General features: G+C 36.6%; 1 pseudogene; it reads right to left on the reverse strand.

The window, feature by feature from the left end:
- Nucleotides 1-7,733: 7,733 nt before the first annotated feature.
- LOC143654944 (ADP/ATP translocase 3 pseudogene) lies at nucleotides 7,734-8,609 on the reverse strand (annotated as a pseudogene).
- Between the last annotated feature and the right edge of the window lie 11,424 nt (nucleotides 8,610-20,033).

The following is a 20,033-nucleotide window of genomic DNA, read 5'->3' on the forward strand; positions in this document are numbered from 1 at the left end:
ACAGAGAGCCCGGGTGTGGCCCCAATGCTTGGAGAGGGTTGAGCCAAGAAAAAGGTGTCTCCCCAGTGTCATGCAAGGTTGCATTCAGAGAGAGGTGGGCCACTGCATAGGCCCTTGGAAAGGGTGGGACTGCTGCTTTCTAAAACCCAAAGAATAAGTGACTTTCAGACTTTGAAATCCAATGGAATTTTCACTGCAGGTTTTTAGAATTGTTTGCGTTTTGTGACCACTGTCTTCTTTCCAATTTTTCCTTATGGAAATGAAAATATTATCCTGTGACTGTCCCTTCTTTGCATATTGGCACCAGATAATTTGTTTTGAGATTCATAGGTCCAGAGCTAGAGGAGAACTTTTGCCATTTTATATCACTTAAGGTGATGTATATAGTTGCCAAGATGATAAAGGGTGAACATGCAGTGTTTAGGTTTGGATGTCAACTTGGTGGGGTGATGATGTCTAGTCCTGTTGTGTGGACATGAGCCATTGGCATGTGAAGCTCATCTACCACTGATTGTAAAAACCTTAAAATGTGGAATTGTAGGCCATACCAAACTCTGAAATCTTTTCTACAAATGATTGTTGTGATGTACTTTGAAATTTATTTATTTTTTTAAAAATTTTTTTATTAATCAAAAAAAGAAAAGAAATTAACACAACATTTAGAAATCATTCCAGTCTACACATGCACTCAGTAATTCTTAGTATCATCACATAGATGTATGATCATCATTTCTTAGTACATTTGCATCGATTTAGGAAAAGAACTAGCAAAACAGCAGAAAAAGATATAGAATGTTAATATAGAGAAGAGAATTAAAATAATAATACTAATAAAAATATATATATATAAAAAGGAAAAAGAAAAAAAACAAAAACAAAAGATACAAACACACCAACAAACAAACAAAAAACCATATTTCAGGTGCAGCTTCATTCAGTGTTCCAACATAGTTACATTACACTTAGGTATTATTGTGCTGTCCATTTTTGAGTTTTTGTATCTAGTCCTGTTGCACAGTCTGTATCCCTTCAGCTCCAATTACCCATTGTCTTACCCTGTTTATAACTCCTGCTGGTCTCTGTTACCAATGATATATTCCAAGCTGATTCTCGAATGTCGGTTCACATCAGTGGGACCATACAATATTTGTCCTTTAGTTTTTGGCTAGACTCACTCAGCATAATGTTCTCTAGGTCCATCCATGTTATTACATGCTTCATAAGTTTAGTCTGTCTTAAAGCTGCATAATATTCCATCGTAGGTATACGCCACAGTTTGTTTAGCCACTTGTCTGTTGATGGACATTTGGCTGTTTCCATCTCTTTGCAATTGTAGATAATGCTGCTATAAACACTGGTGTGCAAATGTCCGTCTGTGTCTTTGCCCTTAAGTCCTTTGAGTAGATACCTAGCAGTGGTATTGCTGGGTCATAATCCATTTTGCCATTCTATGTCTTTTGATTGGGAAATTCAGTCCATTAACTTTTAGTGTTATTACTGTTTGGATAATATTTTCCTCTACCATTTTGGCTTTTGTATTATATATATCATATCTGATTTTCCTTCTTTCTACACTTTACTCCATACCTCTCTCTTCTGTCTTTTCGTATCTGACTCTAGTGCTCCCTTTAGTATTTCTTGCAGAGCTGGTCTCTTGGTCACAAATTCTCTCAGTGACTTTTTGTCTATAAATGTTTTAATTTCTCCTTCATTTTTGAAGGACAATTTTGCTGGATATAGGAGTCTTGGTTGGCAGTTTTTCTCTTTTAGTAATTTAAATATATCATCCCACTGTCTTCTAGCTTCCATGGTTTCTGCTGAGAAATATACACATAGTCTTATTGGGTTTCCCTTGTATGTGACAGATTGTTTTTCTCTTGCTGCTTTCAAGATCCTCTCTTTCTCTTTGACCTCTGACATTCTAACTAGTAAATATCTTGGAGAACGCCTATTTGGGTCTATTCTCTTTGGGGTGCACTGCACTTCTTGGATCTGTAAATTTAGGTCTTTCATAAGAGTTGGGAAATTTTCAGTGATAATTTCTTCCATTAGTTTTTCTCCTCCTTTTCCCTTCTCTTCTCCTTCTGGGACACCCACAACACGTATATTTGTGCGCTTCATATTGTCATTCAGTTCCCTGATCCCCTGCTCAAGTTTTTCCATTCTTTTCCCTATAGTTTCTGTTTCTTTTTGGAATTCAGATGTTCCATCCTCCAGTTCACTAATTGTACCTTCTGTCTCTTTAGATCTACCATTGTAGGTATCCATTGTTTTTTCCATTTTTTCTTCTTTGTCCTTCACTCCCATAAGTTCTGTGATTTGTTTTTTCAGATTTTCTATTTCTTCTTTTTGTTCAGCCCATGTCTTCTCCATGTCCTCCCTCAATTTATTGATTTGGTTTTTGAAGAGTTTTTCCATTTCTGTTCGTATATTCAGCATTAGTTGTCTCAGCTCCTGTATCTCATTTGAACTATTGGTTTGTTCCTTTGACTGGGCCATATCTTCAATTTTCCGAGTGTCATCCATTATTTTCTGCTGGTGTCTGGGCATTTGATCAGATTTCCCTGGGTGGGGGACCCAGCTGGTTGAAAGGTTTTTCTGTGAAATCTCTGGGCTGTTTTTCTTTTCCTGCCCAGTAGGTGGCGCTCGTCTGTCTGCGGGGCAGTCGGCCCGGGAAACCGCGCGTGGAGGCGGGGGTCGCTGGCCGCCGCGGCTTGGGGGAGTGCTGGTCCAAATTCCCAGCTGGCCCGAGACGCCAAGCGTGATGGGAGGGCCCCGCTATCCAACGTTCCCAGTCAGACCAGGGAGCCACGTGCGTGGAAGGGACCCCAGTCGCCAGCCGCCCCGGCCAGGAAAACGCGCGCCCCTCGGGTATCTCACCGCAGCAGATTCTCCCTGCCCGTTCAGCCATTCCAGAATGGGGTACGCTGTCTTTTTGGTCTCTGTCGTGACTCCAGGAGCTGTTTCGTATTGTTTCTGTTTCTTTAGTTGCTTTTCTGGAGGAGGAACTAAGACCCGCACGTCTTACTAAGCCGCCATCTTCTCCGCTGAAATTTATTTTGTATATATGTTTTTTGTATGTTTTTTTACAAAAAAGAAGAAAAAGTCCATTGTGATGATAAATGCACAGCTATATGATGGTATATTGTGAACCATTGATTGTATATGTTGGGTGACTACATGGTATGTGAGTATATAACATATATCAAAAAATCAATTAAAAGAAGAAAAAGATTAGTGAAACTCCTTTCCTAAGAGAAGGAAGGAAGATAACAGGGAGAAGGGAAGACTAGAAGGAGGGGGAAAAACGGAGAAAAAAAATGAGGTAAGGAAGGAAATAAAATCATGCTAGAGGTTAAATCACAACATATTGTGTGAAAAGTCTCTCAGAAAACTTTCTTACTGTATCTCCCACTAGTCAGAAAGAAATTAAACTATGAATTTCTAAAGATGCCATGATATAAGACGTCTGATGTATTAGCCATTTGTGCTGCAAATGCATTTCATACTCATTATATTGTCTTCCCAGTGCAGTACTTTCCTGGTCATAACAGTTTAAGATACTAATTGTCATTTCCATCTTGAAGAAATAACTGCGTTTCTGCTCAACTATCACACTGCTTCTGGTACACTGCGTTTCTGTAATAAATAAACAGCATGCTTCAAGTGAAATTATATGTTTTTCAAAACATAAGTCTTTTTGGTGTATTTTAAGAGGGTATGAATATTTATGTCATTTTCCAAGGGCAATACTCCTTTCTTCCTAGGAGCAATATTTGATGAATCAGCCAAAAAGGTTGATGAGGTGTGTTGTTTCCTATGAAATGGAGCTTGAAGGATATTAAGAAATGATGAGAAAGAAAGAAAGAAAGACAGACACAGGCCGGGCTCAGGGGGTCTGAAGCTTAACTTTAACAAACAACAGACATCAGACAACTTTATTCTTATCCAAATCCTGCTTATATACTGCAGGCTTATAAAGGCATGCATGCAATTCTTGAGGGAACACAGAGCTTATCTTTCAGTGCTCTCTTCCTTCATACTTAACATAACCATTCGGGGTAAACATTCTCTTCCTCCCAGACTGCTCTACATAAAAATCTCCACAGTTTACTGCCACCACCCTGAGGCCAGCTACTCCCAACAAATTATTCAGGTCTTGTTTTAACCCTTGGTTCCTACAGAGGTGTTTCACACAGCATTTGGCGACCTCAATCAGAAAGAAGAGATCTTACAAACTGAGAAAATCGCAATTTTGGTGACATTTGTTGATGGCAACAATCCTTTCCAAGCAGTTCAAGAAAGTAAGTTCCATACATGTTCATGTTTAAGTTTGTTTGTGTGTGGTTTTTTGTTTGTTTGTTTTTGAGGTATTTTTGACTCAAATGCCAGTAAAATTAGATTTGGAAAAAGCCCTTAAGCTTGAACATCTTTTTTTCCATGTTTTGCTGTTGCTGGTTTTTGCTTTTCTTCTAAAGAGCTGTTTTTGTAGATGTTAATGTCTAAGTTCACTCCTTGAAGGTCAGGCATGGGAGTTATTGATTTGAATGAAATATGTATGAAAAGGGACATAAATACTTGCTATTAATAGCTTTGCAGTATTTTTATGTAAATGAAGCATTCTTTACAATTGTGACTTTGTATCAGATTTTCACTTTGGGTTTCTCTGGGATAACTGCCACTTTGAGTTGTCATGACTAGCGATGCCATTTCAGTTGTACTCATGACAAATATATTGCTATAAGGGAAACCTTTAGACACTACATATAAATCAAAGATTTTGCACTGGAATCCTAACATACCAGAGTAGGCTATATATATTTTTTATTCTTTGCTAGGTGACAAATAGTCAAGTACTTTCCTTCATTCTCCCTGTACATTTGAAAGTCTTAAAATTTTTCAAAGGTACAAAGTATTTCAAGGACAAATTATTTTAATGGTATTTGGGGGGATTGATCATTGTTACAAATGAAGGTTTTAATTTAAAGATATCAAACTAATAAGATTTCATTTTTTATTTTATCAATTTGAGTAAATATTTATCCCCTTTACTGAAGTGTTCATTGCTCATGGAGCTATTTGTTGCTAATCTATTTTTTAATTTATTATGTAATATATTTAGAACTACCAATAAGAAATACAATTGAAATGATTGCTTCATTATACAGTAAAGGAGGATTTGAAAGAAGACAAATACAATATTCTATGTAGTAATATTGGCAGAAAACTTTTACAAGACAAATATGAATATGAAAAGAGATAAGCAAAATATACATAAATTCTGAATTATGTTTTTCATCTACTGCAGTTTCCACATGATATATATACATGTTACCCTTATTTATTTTATTTTTATTTTTCTACTGTTAATACTTCTAATAAGAGAGAGGCATTTGGAAGTAAACAGCTTATTTAATGCATATATAGTTATAAGTTGTATTGGTACTATTAAAACCCTCATTTGTAGTTTTGGTAACAATACAGCTTGGGATAGTAATTAATAATTCTTCCTAAGGTGGGCTTCTAGAAGGAGATATCTCAATTAAATAACACAAAATCAATATTCCATTCTCAAGATTGATGCCCATATTTATTCATCTTTCTCATTATCCAGTAACATTAATTTCTATCTTCTTAGATAAATGAACTATAGAAAAAGCATTTTTGCCTTCATAGAAGCAATTGGGAATGAAAACACTTATTTCAAGCTATATTTTCCTTTACTTTGAATTATCTTTGTTGATAAATCTTTGTTCTTCATCTTTTGTCTGTTCAGTTTTGGAATATGAACCAAAGATAAAGAATATTTTATTCTTTAACGGAAGAATTTTTTTCCTTAGGGTGGGGGGCACTTTTTTTTTCTAATGCATTTTGGGAGCTGAGATGGAGCATTGTTTATGAAGAAGAAAACATCGTATGGAGTATTTCACAAACTTAGATATTTATAAAGGCAGGAAATTATATGAAACTAACTTAATGCTTTCACTGTACAGATGAAGTATTCAAGACTCAGAGAGGTTAAGTAATTCTATTAAGTTTTTTTAAAGGTCACCAGGCAAGTGTGCAGCAAAGGACAAAGTCACAACATTTACACCACTGTTAGAGTAGTCTTCTTACCACATTGGTTATTTTTTCCTCTGAACTGTAAGTGTCAGATTGTGGTATTTTTATGGGAGAGGGAGATGACACCCACAGAAAACACAGTGCATTCTAGGACTTCAGTAAGCACTGTGGGGAATGAAAACCATAACAGACTTATGTTCTCATATATAACACTCATGCTTGTGTTCTAGATGGCATGGAATAGTAGAAAACCTCTATAGGTGATCTTCATGCTTGGTACCTCTATATGCTGCTCTTGTTCTTGATTTTACTCATCTGTAGTAAATGAAGGAATTTAAACATGAATTGATGTATATTTAACCAATTCCCATTCTATGATTCCATGATTGTTTAGAATGTACTTCCAGGATCTAGAACCATAAAAGACCATAGAAATGATAATTGCTTAATTTCTCTTCAAAGAGGACTTTATATTGCTGAAATTGCCTCCTAGTTCTTTTGCTGCTGACTTTAAAACAAAGTAAAAGGGTATATGGGACTTTTCCTTTATTTTGCTTCCTCATCCAAGTATTCTTTATAAATGAATAGCTCATCAGTATCATCAGAATCCAGAAAGGGCTTAGGCTGGAAAGGGTAAAGGAATGGAGACCTGGTTTAATTGGCCTGGATCATAATAGCAGCTATTGCTGCATGTGTCTCTTTGCTCCTCTCTTATAGGTTCTTTCCTCTGTGACATCTATATACTGGCTATAACAGAGATGTTCTGAAGTCAGTGAGAGACACTACCATGTCTGCTGAAAGCAGTAGACATTCTTTATGCTGTTTAATTCTTCACAGAGATCAACACTACTCACCATAGGTCATGAAAGGTGAAATTTACAAGAAAACAAAGAGTAGTGCATTTACAAAATATATTCACATTGGAATATGAATGCAGAATATGGGCTTATGCATAATTCTTGCATGCAGTGGCACTTAGGAATGCAATGATTTTGAATGTCAAGATACAGCTAACACATTTTGAAATATTTTTTTGTATTCTAAAAATTAAATGCACAGTGAGAAGTTATAAGGACAGAATTGTACTCTCATTATTCAGTTTGAAAACAGAAGTAACTCTCATAATTCTTCTTCTTTCTGCTGTATCATTATGATCCATTATAAACTGTATACTTATAATTAGCAAAACCAGGCTTATGAAGATTACCCTTTTTTAAAGAGTGTCCTGCTCATTTATTATTTTGCAGCACAATGTCCAACGTAAAACATAATTGCAAATGTCCAGCTGTGCAAAAGGAGATAGTGCTTAAGTACAAATAGGAGACATGATTTCTTTTTAAATAAATACTTAAACACCACGGAAGGTCCTACAAGCGTTTGGACTTGAGGGTTTCTAGGTCTGTGTAAGCTGAGCTGCCTCACCCAGGGACTCACAAGGATGGTCAGGATTCCCCTTCCCCGCCCCCCAGTAATCAAAAGATGGAATCAGCAGAGTCAGTGGTCCAATGTAATCACAATGATCCCCTTTTCTAGAGCTTTCCCTAGCTCTCTACAGATTTGATCTGCCTAGGTAAAAACAATAGGAATTTCTCGAAAGTCAATGGTCCATAATGGTTACGGAAGGATTCTACATGATTCTTTGTACCCGTTTCTAGTTAAGATAGACACACTTAGATGACCTTTTTCAGTTCGTCATACAGGACCAGCACGAAGGCTCCACCCATGCCTCTGAGAACGTTCAACCAAGCACCCTTGAAGAATGCTTTGCCACCTTCATCCTTGAATATCTTCCTCCAGCAGTCTACAGTGCCTCTGTACATGATGTCAGCTCCTTTGCGTTCAGACTGCATCATCATCCGCCTCCTCACGGTGTCGAAGGGGTAGGAGACCACACCGGCGACAGCTGTCACCGTCTGGGCAATCATCCAGCTCACCACAATGTGGGTATTCTTGGGGTCAGGGAGCACACCTTTGGCTGTATCGTACACGCCGAAATAGGCGGCCCTGTAGATGATGATGCCTTATACGGACATGCTGAAACCCTGGTACAGGCCTCGGACGCGGTCGGACTTGGTGATTTTCACCAGACAGTCTCCCAGGCCTTTGAATTCTCTTTCTGCCCCCAATTTCCCAACATCGACCGCCAAACAGGTTCTCGGGAAATCCAGCGGGTAGATGAAGCAAAGGGAGGTGGCTCCGGCGGCCCCGCCAGAGGCCAGGTTGCTGGCAAAATACCTCCAGAACTGGGTGTGCTTGTCGACGCCGCCCAGGAACACCTGCTTATACTTGAAGGCGAAGTTGAGGGCCTGGGTGGGGAAGTAGTGGATGACATTGGCCAGGTTCCCCCTCCAGAAGGACAGGGTGCCCTGCTCCTTGGGGATGCGGACCATACAGTCCACGATGCCCTTGTACTGCTTGTCCGCCGCGATCTGCTTGCTGGCGTGCTGGACCTGCTGTAGCAGCTTGACCCGCTCGATGGGGGCCACAGCGGTGATGCCGCCCGCCAGGAAGTCCTTGGTGAAGGAGATGGCCTGTTCCGTCATGGCTGCAGGGCTGGGTGCGAATGCGGGCAGCCGGGAGGGTCGCGCCGCCGGCACCGAAAGGACGCGGCGCCCAGCGCGCTACCCTTTGTTTTTAAAACATGAAACTGCAAATCAATATATCAAAGTAAGATACAGAACTCCTTATTAAAATTGTTGGTAGTGGCATTCATTGGAGTTTTATTTAAGTTTAGAAACATGGGCATAAAATAAAAGTAACTTTTAATGTAAAAAACAATCATAGATAAAATTGCTTACCATCCCAATTTCATCTTGGTCTACTTAAACGTCATCCTTTGCCTGTCTCTGCATGTGTATTGATGCCACTCAAAGAGCCTCATAAAAAAAGTAGACATCTCACTTCACTACAGTGACATTTTCAGCTGATTGTGCCTCACATAGCCTCCAAAATAAAATGATTGCAGCTATATGAAATATACTTGTAAAATGAGGCTGCTTTCTTATAATGGTTTGTAAAATTGGTCTCATTTCTTTATAGTTATATGTAAAATGCACTCACATTCATTGAATGTGTATAAAGCGGAAAACAGGAAAGTAACAGAGCCAGAAAGAGTTTGCAGCAGTGTAACTAGGAAGAAGCACTTCTCCAAAACACATCACCCTTCAATGTCAATACATTTCTGGTACCATTATCTAAATCTGATAGTCTGGTTCAAAGACAATGCTTAGAGAATGATTTATGTGGGCATACTATTTGATATTTTATACACTGCTTAATCTCATAGCTTATATTCCTCTCTGCTTTAATAGGACATTTTACTATGATAAAAATATGCTGGGCAGGCCACGATGGCTCAGCAGGCAAGAATGCTTGCCTGCCATGCTGGAGGACCTGGGTTCAATTCCCAGTGCCTGCCCATGTTAAAAAAATGGTAAAAAAGTCTACTTACTTCCAAAGTGCTTAGATTGGATTCTGTAGCATTCCTAGCCTCAGCCTGCAGTGAGTGTTCTTCATCAGTCTGGCCCCAAATGTTTACTTGCTCCATGTTGATAATTCCAATTCTACTGTCTTTTCTGAGTTGGCTAACAATAAAACTAAACTTGAGAATTAGTGTTTCCTCCAGCGGCCAAGAGAGAAAATTGCACATCATAGAGATGTAATTTGCCTCATCCACTTATTTGTTCATATATTCATTCCTCCTTCCTTCTCCACATCAAGACAAGAACTTCCCTGTAAATTCCAATCTCTAGCTCATGTTTAACCCTTCCTCACCTACCTGTATGAGGTAATGAAGGTAATAAGTGTTGTAGATGACACCTCCATTCTTAAATAGCCATGCTTCAGGGAGGGATGCTGTTTGTACATTTAGTGACTATCTAGTTCACCAGTTTCCCTTCATGAGTCTGAAGTATTTGGCTTGGTTATTCCCCAGCAATCTCCTGCCAGGCTCTAGCTCACTTTTGCCTCCTCCCCTTTCATATTCTAAGGACTGGACCATGAGGTCCAGAATCAAAGATATAATATTATAATATAAATATTTGTATATCTTTTAGGAAGAACATCAACATGCATTCTTTCAAACATCTCACAGTATTTGTCTCCATTGAAGCATTGTCCACTAAGAGGACTTAAGATAATGTATTTGGATTCCAATCTTGAGAATTAGTAAAGTCAATTTGTCCAAGTATTTATTCAATACCTAGCAGTATACTGAGATCAGGCCAGCTATAATGGGAGATAGCAAATGAAGTAAAGGACACAGTGTCTGACTGCAGAAAGGTAAATATGATCTTGAGGAGGGTTGGGGAATTTTAGCACAGGAAGAGATACATTGTTGCTTTTCCTACTGTACTGTGAGTATTTAATTGTGTTAATAGCCAAAAGAGACAATCATTCTATCTGCTAAACATTTACTTTTCGGAAAAGAGAGATAATTTCTTCCTTAAAGAAATTCATTTCATTGACTTCTTAATGTTACATAATGAAGATACAAATTGCATATTGTAATCTCTTGGTTCTGTGACTTATTTTTGCATTCTTGTATCTGTAAGAATTTCCCTTATCTTATTCGATACCACACTCTTAGAGTCATAGGTCTCTTATATTGAAAGTAGATTGAAATTCACATGTTTATAGACTTCTATATCATAATTTTATAGCCTTTCTGCTTGAAGGTTTTTTACCTCATGATCTACAATTGTGTACTGTTGTGTAAGTGACCTCATAAAAATATATTTTAGCAATATGTGCAGCCCTGGATCTTGTTTTGTGTAGAAAAATCTTTAACAGCTTCCTTTGAAAGGTGTGTTTAAAAGAAGTAGACAATTTGCTCTTTTGTTGTCACTGTAGTGTTCTCTCTTCTTACCAATCCTTTTTTTCATAATAACAATGCACCACTTTCTTCTGTTCTCTTTCTGGCCATATAGAGAGAGTGCATGATTATAGCAGCATAATTCAGTTTTTAATAGGTCTTTTATGATACTGAATCCGTAAAAGAATCACCTACATGTCTTAAAGTAACTCTGAATATATCATTTATTAGATTAAAAGCCCTACTTACTTACATTCTGCAGTGGTAATGAGAGTCCTTTGTGTAGTCATAAAAATAGTTTAAGTTCATGTTAACAAGCCAAAGAAGACTTTACCATATTCAGAATTTAAGTATTACAAGTGCTATTGATGTCCAATTTTTTAAATGATTCTATTCACCTGTTTAATTTTAAGAAAACGTAGAATATCTTGACTTTTATTTTAACATTTAAAACTTGATTTTGCATATTCTTGGCAAATGCTGTTAGGTTTATGGAAACCACACTGTTCTAGTTTTCTAACTGCTGGAATGCAATATACCAGAAACGGAATGGCTTTTAAAAAGGGGGAATTTAATGAGTTGCTAGTTTACAGTTCTAAGGCTGAGAAAATGTCCCAATTAAAACAAGTCTAAAGAAATGTCCAATCAAAGGCATCTAGGGAAAGATACCTTGGTTCAAGAAGGCCGATGAAGTTCAGGGTTTCTCTCTCAAGTGAGAAGGCACATGGTGAACAGTCAGGGCTTCTCTCTCAGCTGGAAGGGCACATGGCGAACACAGCATCATCTGCTAGCTTTCTCTCCTGGTTTCCTATTTCATGAAGCTCCCTGGGAGGCATCTTCCTTCTTCATCTCCAAAGGTCGCTGGCTGGTGGGCTCTCTGCTTTGTAGTGTTGCTCTCTCTGAATCTCTCTGAATCTCTTTCTCCAAAATGTTTCCTCTTTTATAGGACTTCAGAAACTAATCAAGACTCACTGAAATGGGTGGAGACATGTCATCCCCTAATCCAGTTTAATAACCATTCTTAACTAAATCACATCAACCAGGGAGATGATCTCATTACAGTTTCAAATATACAGTATTGAATAGGGATTATTCTACTGTTATGAAATGGGACTTATATTAAAACATGACTTTTCTTAGGGGGCATACTTCTTTTCAAACCAGCATACACACTATGCATAGTCTTTTAGTACTTGTGATATTTTTGTTATGTTATCTGGTAATTTGCAAAAGAGTTACCATTTCAAACACCCACTTTTGAAAGGAACACACAAAAAGCTAATGTGCAATAAGAAATTACATATTCTTGGAAGCTAGAATGAATCTGCAAGTACTTTTGGGTGCCTGTAAGTGTTCAACCCTGAGCTAATTCTTCTGTGCAGTACTATGCTCTCTACTGATTGCCCTGAAGTCTTACATGCTTGGCTTGACCTTTATCCTATTGTCTTGTGTTAAGCTCTGGCCTATATATACACCTCTTCATTTTGCCCTTCCTTTATAATGCCCTTTTTTCTTTATTAGAAAAGTTTTGGGTTTCTAGAACAATCACCTGTAAAGTACAGGTTTCTCACATGCCACCACCCCACTGATGCCTTGCACTGGTGTGGAACGTTGGCTACAATGGATGAAAACACATGCCTCTAGCTGTATTATTAATGATAACCATGGTTTAATTTAGGATTCACTGTGTAGTATAGTTCCATGGATTTTTAAAAATTTATTGTTATCATACATACAATCTAACTTTTCCCCTATATTTTAGTGCTGTTAATTACCCTCACTATGGCACTACCATTACTGCTGTCCTTTACCAGAATGCTTCCATTGTTCCAAACAGTAACCCTGTACATTTGAAGCCTTAACTTTCCGTTCCTTATCCTCACCCTGTCCCTTGAAAACCTCTTCTAGATTCTAATGATAATGCCTTTTTTAGCTCCTCATCCAGCTCACTTTAAATACTTGAACTTCCTTATTGTACAGTATAGACCTAGTATGTCTATACTTGTCATAAATTTGATGCCATTCATCTTGCTTGGGAAAGCATGGAAATTAAGTATGAGGGTAGTGGCATTAGATAAACCTGCCCTTGAGCAACTTACCTTATGTCTTTAGGTCTCATTTTTCTCATATGTAAAATGAGGAAAAATTTATACCCCACGGGGTTACTATAGCTATATGATTTGTATTATGATTACATGGATTTGTGATTATAATCAGTGGGATTCTCTATTAATCTAAATACTTTTAATAGTAGTGAAATACATAATGATTTAGCACCATTGCATATGTCCATTAGTTAATTCTCATCCTTCTCTGACCTCTCTTTACCAAGCATCTTCTACCAATGTGTACTGGTGATTCCCATGCTGACTTTTAAGGCTAGATTTATAATCTGTATGGTCAGCATCTTTTTTATTTTATTTTATTTGCCCAACTAAGTCTTTCTTTTTCAAGATCCTGAATGCTATGTGAAAATATAGGAAAATGCTTTTGATTTTTTCCCTCCCTTCCTGGATTAGTTCTGCTAGTCAGCACAGGAAGATATGAATTGTATTTGTAGAGTAATTTATTTGGCAAATAATAATGATGTTGCAACATGTATACTTAGAGTTGGGAGGATTTTAAAATATATTGTTATCATTTCTGGGAAGTTGAGAAAACCTTCAGAGATCAAATTAAAGCTTTATGATGATTTGTGTGGGTTTAATACAATCAGTGAAGTAAATAAAGCACTGAGTCATAACTGAATGGAATTCAGGAGTAGAGAGAGGCATGATGTTGTAGAAGAGTGATATATGTGAAGGTCAAATATAGAATTGAATTCAAGGGGAAGCTTTATGCTTTGAAAGATGCATCATCTCTGGTATTTTGAGTTTATTTCTGAAATGATTGTTTAAAAGGTTACCTTTCCATGCTTTGCACATTTCCTTTCCAACTATACATGAGCAAATATTAAAACCTAATCGTTAAAAAGAGAATCGAGTACTGTTCTTTTCTGATAATGTGATATTGTGTTACTTTTTCAGGAATTGATGCCTCACTTCATGAAATACTTATTTTTCATTCTTGATAAATTAATATAAGTTGATTGAAGCTTGCCAAAATTCATTCCTTAGGCTACATTTTCATATGAAAAGACTTGAAATGTCTATTGGGTATGAGAAATCTATTCCAAAATGAAAAATAAATATCTATTTTCAGAATATATTTTTCTTTGGAAAAAAACTGTTATACAAATGTAAGTCATAAAAAATTTTAGTGCAGAGAATTTTTTAATAGAATGACTAAATTTTCAAAAATGTTCTCTGTACTTCAATTTTTCACTTACAGTGATATTAAAGTCAGACAGAATACTCTGAGGTGGGCCAATATGCTCATTCACATTATTAAAATTGAGGGCAAGATCTAGAAGGTTCAGTTGAGAGAAAGTAACTAGGGAATAAAAAAACTTTTACTTGTCACAGCCTTGTTCTACCTGCTCTCAAATCTTATTCTGTTATATTTACTTGTCCCACAGGCTTTGTTGTTTAGAATTAGTAGTTTCATCTTTTTATTGTTTTGAATTTAAGTATATACACACACAAATAAATACACATATATAGATACACACTACATAAAACTATATAATTATATTACATAGCATATATGCATATGTGTGTGTATGTGTGTGTGTGTTCACCAATCACTTCTTTGGTTGTCCTTTTCGAGTAGTAATTGAAAAACCCTGAGAACAATTAGTCTGTCAAAATGAAAAAGAGCAGATTTGCTGTCAATACAGCATCTGTTAGCTTATCCTAAATTCATGCCATGGCTCCACTTTCTTTTCTTAGAAATTGCTTAAAGCTAAAATACTCAAAGGGGAGACCAACTGGCAGAAAAGTAGGACTCACCAACAGCAATATGTTATCCTTTCAAATAACAGAATTACAGTCATGTGCTTATTTGTAAAATACTTTGATGAATTGACTACACACTAAATAAGTTTATGTAGATGAATGGGGCAGCTTTAACCCAAGCATCCATGAATTTTACCATTTAAATGGGAGACATAGCAAGAAGAACTAAAGAAGCTAATAAATATACTACTTTTTCAGTGGATAGATGCAGTTTAGTGAAAACCAAGTGATGAAAGAAAATAACAGGTGAATTGTGTGTGTGATTTTAAATCACTCAGTTATTTTTAATAGGGTGTAATCATGGAAGATACAAGAAGCCAAGATTTGAGGTTGAGAAATAGCCAGTTATGTAAGGATAAAAGGAAATAACATTCTGAGCAGAGGAAACTGTATCTGAGAAAGCCTTTTGGAGGTGTGGGCTTGCTGTATGTGAGAAACTAGATTATACTCAGTTTTTATTCTGTTGCTTTACAAATGTTTATTTTAATCAATGAGAATATTACCTGTTAGGGTAACAGTATTACTCATGAGTTTAAAGCTGCTTCAGCATTTCCCTTTGGAAATGGAAGATTTTCCCAAAGGAAAGCCTGGTGGTCTTATGGGTCTCAATTACATTCAGGGTGAGGCAACCCCATTCTTGGATCATTTTTGTATTTGAAATTCTGTAGCTCTGATTTTTGAATGTAGTTATGGAAGCATTTTGGCTTTTCTAAGAGGCATTCTTCCAGGAATATGAAACAAATCAAAGCATGAGAAACAAAACATTTTACTCAATTCTTTTGGTCTGAGAGTAATGCACAGAAAGTTATTAATATCTATTCCTTGAGAAGAAATCTCCTTTTTTGGTTTTTGTATTTGCTGTTTTTATATACTGACAATAGAGTCTTATTGGAAAAGCTCAATAGTAAAAAGTAACACATTTATTTTAATGGTATATTCCATAAACTATGCTTCTTGTTTTCAGACTTAATCTTTACAATGCTTCATGAGCTATGAGGTAGTTAGTCTTCATATTGCCATTTTGCAGATGGGGAGACCAGGACTTATCTAGATTAGGTAATTTGTCTGAAAGTTGAAGAGAGCCTAGAATACTGGGGGTTTTGTTTAGGTCTGCTAATGAATTGGAAGCCTCAGCAGGATATCAGTGGGAGGGAGGAGACAGAGGGTGAGATTAAAAGCTGAGTTGAGATTGTGCTGTTATGCATAGCTTCAGAAAGGTTCTAGTTCTGCCCAGAAATAAGACTGCTCTCCAGATATTTGTCCAACAGCAGAGTAGAATGGTTGCCTTTTACAGAACCATGATGACTTGGATTTAAAATAATATGACAAACAGGACTAACATTATGAAAGTTAACATTCAAGTTACATATTTAAAATGTTTCTTTTTAAAAATTCCCTACTTACATTAAATAAGCTCATGAATCAGTTCACAAATTCTTGAACAGTTGATGTTTTTCTCTCTGGGGAAAATTTCTGCCCTTTATTTGCTTCTCTTCTTTGTAGGGCTGTTTTCCTTCAAAACTATGCTCCCTGTTAAGGTGTGGAAAAGAAGGAAGGGCCACAAATTATTGTTGATATATTGCCTAGTCAAGATTTTCTGTTACCTATAAACTTGTAAAGGGTAAAAATGAGAAATGAACAAGTTATAAAAGGACGGTTTTGAATTTTATCTCTTTATCTCCCTCACTCACCAGTTTAAAGGATGCTAATGAGTAGTATCTGTCCAGAGAGCAGATGGCTGAGCAGGCAGGAGAGAAGGAATAGTGTCAGTCTTCAGGCATTATTTGGCATCCCACTACAAGAAGTCAGCAGTGATCACAGAGGTGGCTTAGAAGCACTCTGCATTTTCAAAGAACAGTAAACTACTAAAGAGAGTTTGATACGTGGGTGTATATACCATGATTGCAAAGCAATATATAGCAGCTCCATATGAGAGGAACAAAATGTGGTACAAGTTCAGGACAGAGAGATGACTTAAAGCAAGGATGGTGAGTTGAGGAAGAAGAAAGGGAAAAATAGTAAGTCATGCTTTTTGCACTGCAAGGAGAAAAGACATTACTGAGGAAGCAGGCATGTTCAGAAATGAATCTTTGTGAATGGTGGAACTATATGTGAACTGGGGGAGGGTGTGGAGGATGAGAATGGAAACATCAGTCCACAAAGACACAAGTGGAAACTTTTGCTGCCAAGATCTGTACCCTGTTCCCAGCTTCAAAGTCACTTCTTTCGAAGGCAACTGGTAGAATAGTGAATTCCACATGGGGGAGTCATGATTCATCAAGTAAAATGAAAAAGTAATAAAAGCATTAACAATGACATCAGTCTTAATATAGCAAAGTCTGAGAATTTCTTTTAAAATGTAACATAAGTAATGAAAATGATTTGTGCTCAAAAATGCTGCTTCAAAGGCACAATGCCTTCACTGTATTTTAAGAGTAAGTGATATTGTAAAAGTAATTATTTCACATAATACAGCACAGTAACTGCTTTTCACATTATAGAGACAAGCACCCCAGTTTTATTGTATAAAAAGTGTTATGCATATGCATCAACTAATGTTCTCAAAGGATTTTTTCCTACACATTTGGCATTGTGAGATCTAACTGAGTGTGTCATGGCACTGTACTCCTACATGAGAACACAGATTGTTTCCTGAGTTGGATAGAAGTAGGTAAAGAAGAATGGTATCACTGGTTGAGGTTCTTATGTGTGCATAGTCTATGTTCACTCTTTGTCTTTAGTGAGGGGGTCAATGCCGTACCTTTAAAGGTATTGATCTGATCATCACAAGCAGCCATTGAAGCTTGATTACTCTGAATTAAAAAAAATGCTCTGATACTGGTGAAAATCAATATATTTTCTTATTTATTTATTATTTATTCTTCCATCTAAGTAGATATTACTGAGTGCTTACCATTTGAAAAATACTCTAGTAGTGCTGAGAGGGATACCCAGATGCATCAGATGTGGCTTCTAGCTTTAAGAATCTTACATTTAACAAGTAACAGACATAAATAAAAATAACAGGTATAAACAATCACTATGCAAAATAATATAAATTATGAAGTCCTCAATAGCACTAAAGACAAAGTGCTATGGGATTTCAAGGAGTATGGGTGTTGTTGGTTTCCTATTCCTGGTTTCTCCCCTTTCAACAATACTTACTTATCCCTCACAGGCCCAGAATGACTCTAATATTTGATATCAAATGTTAGAGTCCATTTAAGTTAATTTAACATCATCTCAGCTTTTTTTGCTAACCCTGCTACATTGATAACCTATCTGTGTTCCTTTATTAAATTACTTCAACAAAAATTTATTAAATGTTTACTGATGATGTAGCTGTGACTAACACACATTAGCTTCTGTCTTGGAATAGTATATATAATTTCAGGCTTAATAGTTGGTATGGAAAAAAATGCAGGAGCATAAGGGAGTTTGAGATGATAAATGAGGGGTGTCATTTGAAATGAAGTGCTCAGAGGAGGATGGCTTTTCAGCATTCACCTGAAAGATGAAAGGGAGCAAATAAGGTAGATATCAATGAGGAAGGCAGAGAGTGCAATAAGCTCTGGTAGTGGTACTCATAACTGGAAATCTTCTGTTTTCTCAGAACCACATTTATACCTGATTTCCATTCATTGTGTACTCACCTTATTTTCTGGAATACTCTCTAAGTTTAGCCCAGCAAGTATCTTCAGTCACTTATATCTCTAGGCCTGCCCTGTTTTTGTAAATTCATTTTGTAGGTTGATTTCCAAATCTGAAATCCAGCTCCAGGATTAGTGCCCAGCTAACCCTTTTCACATACTACAGAGGCAGTACATTTGCCTTCCTCTTCCTATGCAGAATCTGTGTCATTAGGCTCAAGAAGACAGCCTAATGACCCGCATCTGCTATGTATTTAATGCTGGGAGTTATCAATATCAACTGTTCATGTGGATTATCAATATTATTGGTTATCATAATTTCAATACATTTTTCACCCACTCTAATAAAATTATATTAAAAATCATATCATTTCCCTCTTACACAATAACAGTTGTAAGTGGGTTTATGGCAACCCAAATAGAACTACACCACCCAGCTTTCATTCTAGTTATATGAAGACCAGTGGGATGTGAGTAGAAGTGGACACAATTTTAAAGTCATCTCCAACTTAATGATGAGCCCCTTGCTCAGGATTAAACTTGCATCCTTTCCAGAACTGGAATATTGGCATGCAGTGATCTAGCTTTGACCACGCAGATAAGCAAAGCAACAAGAGAGAGGGAATTTGGATCTTCTGTAGAGCACAGCTATTCTGGCTCCACTGCCATGTGTGAGAGTAATACAAATATATTTTATTTAATCCCATTCTATTTGGGTTGTCTTTTTACAGCAGCTTAACCCTTAGCATAATCAATATACCTGTCACTTTCAACATGTTATTATAGTGGTTTCCCACTGTTCCTGCCTACCATAGTGAGGGTATCCAGTTTTGAGGACTCATCTCCTCCAGAACTTTTCCCCCACTATCTTAATTATTTAAAATTCGATAAAAATTGAAGTATAACCTGCATGACATTAAATTATTCATTGTAAGTGTGCAATTCAATTATATTTAGCAAACTTATAATGCTATGTAGCCACAATCCTGTTTAGAACATTTCCATCACCCAAAGATCCATCATGCAATTTGTAACCAATATTACCATACCACCCTCAGTGAACCACAAATCTGTTTTCATAGATTTGTCTTTTCTGCACATTTCATGTAAGTGAAATTATATAATTCCAGAGTCTTTCATATCTGGCATCTTTCACTTAGCATAATGTTTTTGAATTTCATGCATTTTGTAGCATCTATCAAGAGGTCATTCATTTAATGATGGATAGTATTCCATTGTAGGAATGTCACATTTTGTCTCTCCATTTAGTATTTGAAGGACTTTGGATTGTTTCCACTTTTTGGCTATTAAAAAATTGTTGCTATGAATATTTTTATAAAAGTCTTTGGGTATATATATTTCATTTTGCTTGGTTAGTTATCTAAGAGGGGAAAGACTAGGTTGTGTGGTAAATTAATGCTTAACTCCTTAAAAACAACCCAACTTTTTTTCAGAGTGTACCATTTTATACTGCCACTGGCAATGTATGAACGTCCCAGGAGCTTCATATCCTTGCCAATTTTGTAGAGCATAAAGTAGTGCCTCATTAAGGTTTTAATTTGTGTTTCCCTAATTAATGATGTTGAACCACCATCTATATTTTTTTCTTTG

The sequence above is a fragment of the Tamandua tetradactyla genome, chromosome 14, assembly GCF_023851605.1.
Source record: "Tamandua tetradactyla isolate mTamTet1 chromosome 14, mTamTet1.pri, whole genome shotgun sequence".
Classification (NCBI taxonomy): domain Eukaryota; kingdom Metazoa; phylum Chordata; class Mammalia; order Pilosa; family Myrmecophagidae; genus Tamandua; species Tamandua tetradactyla.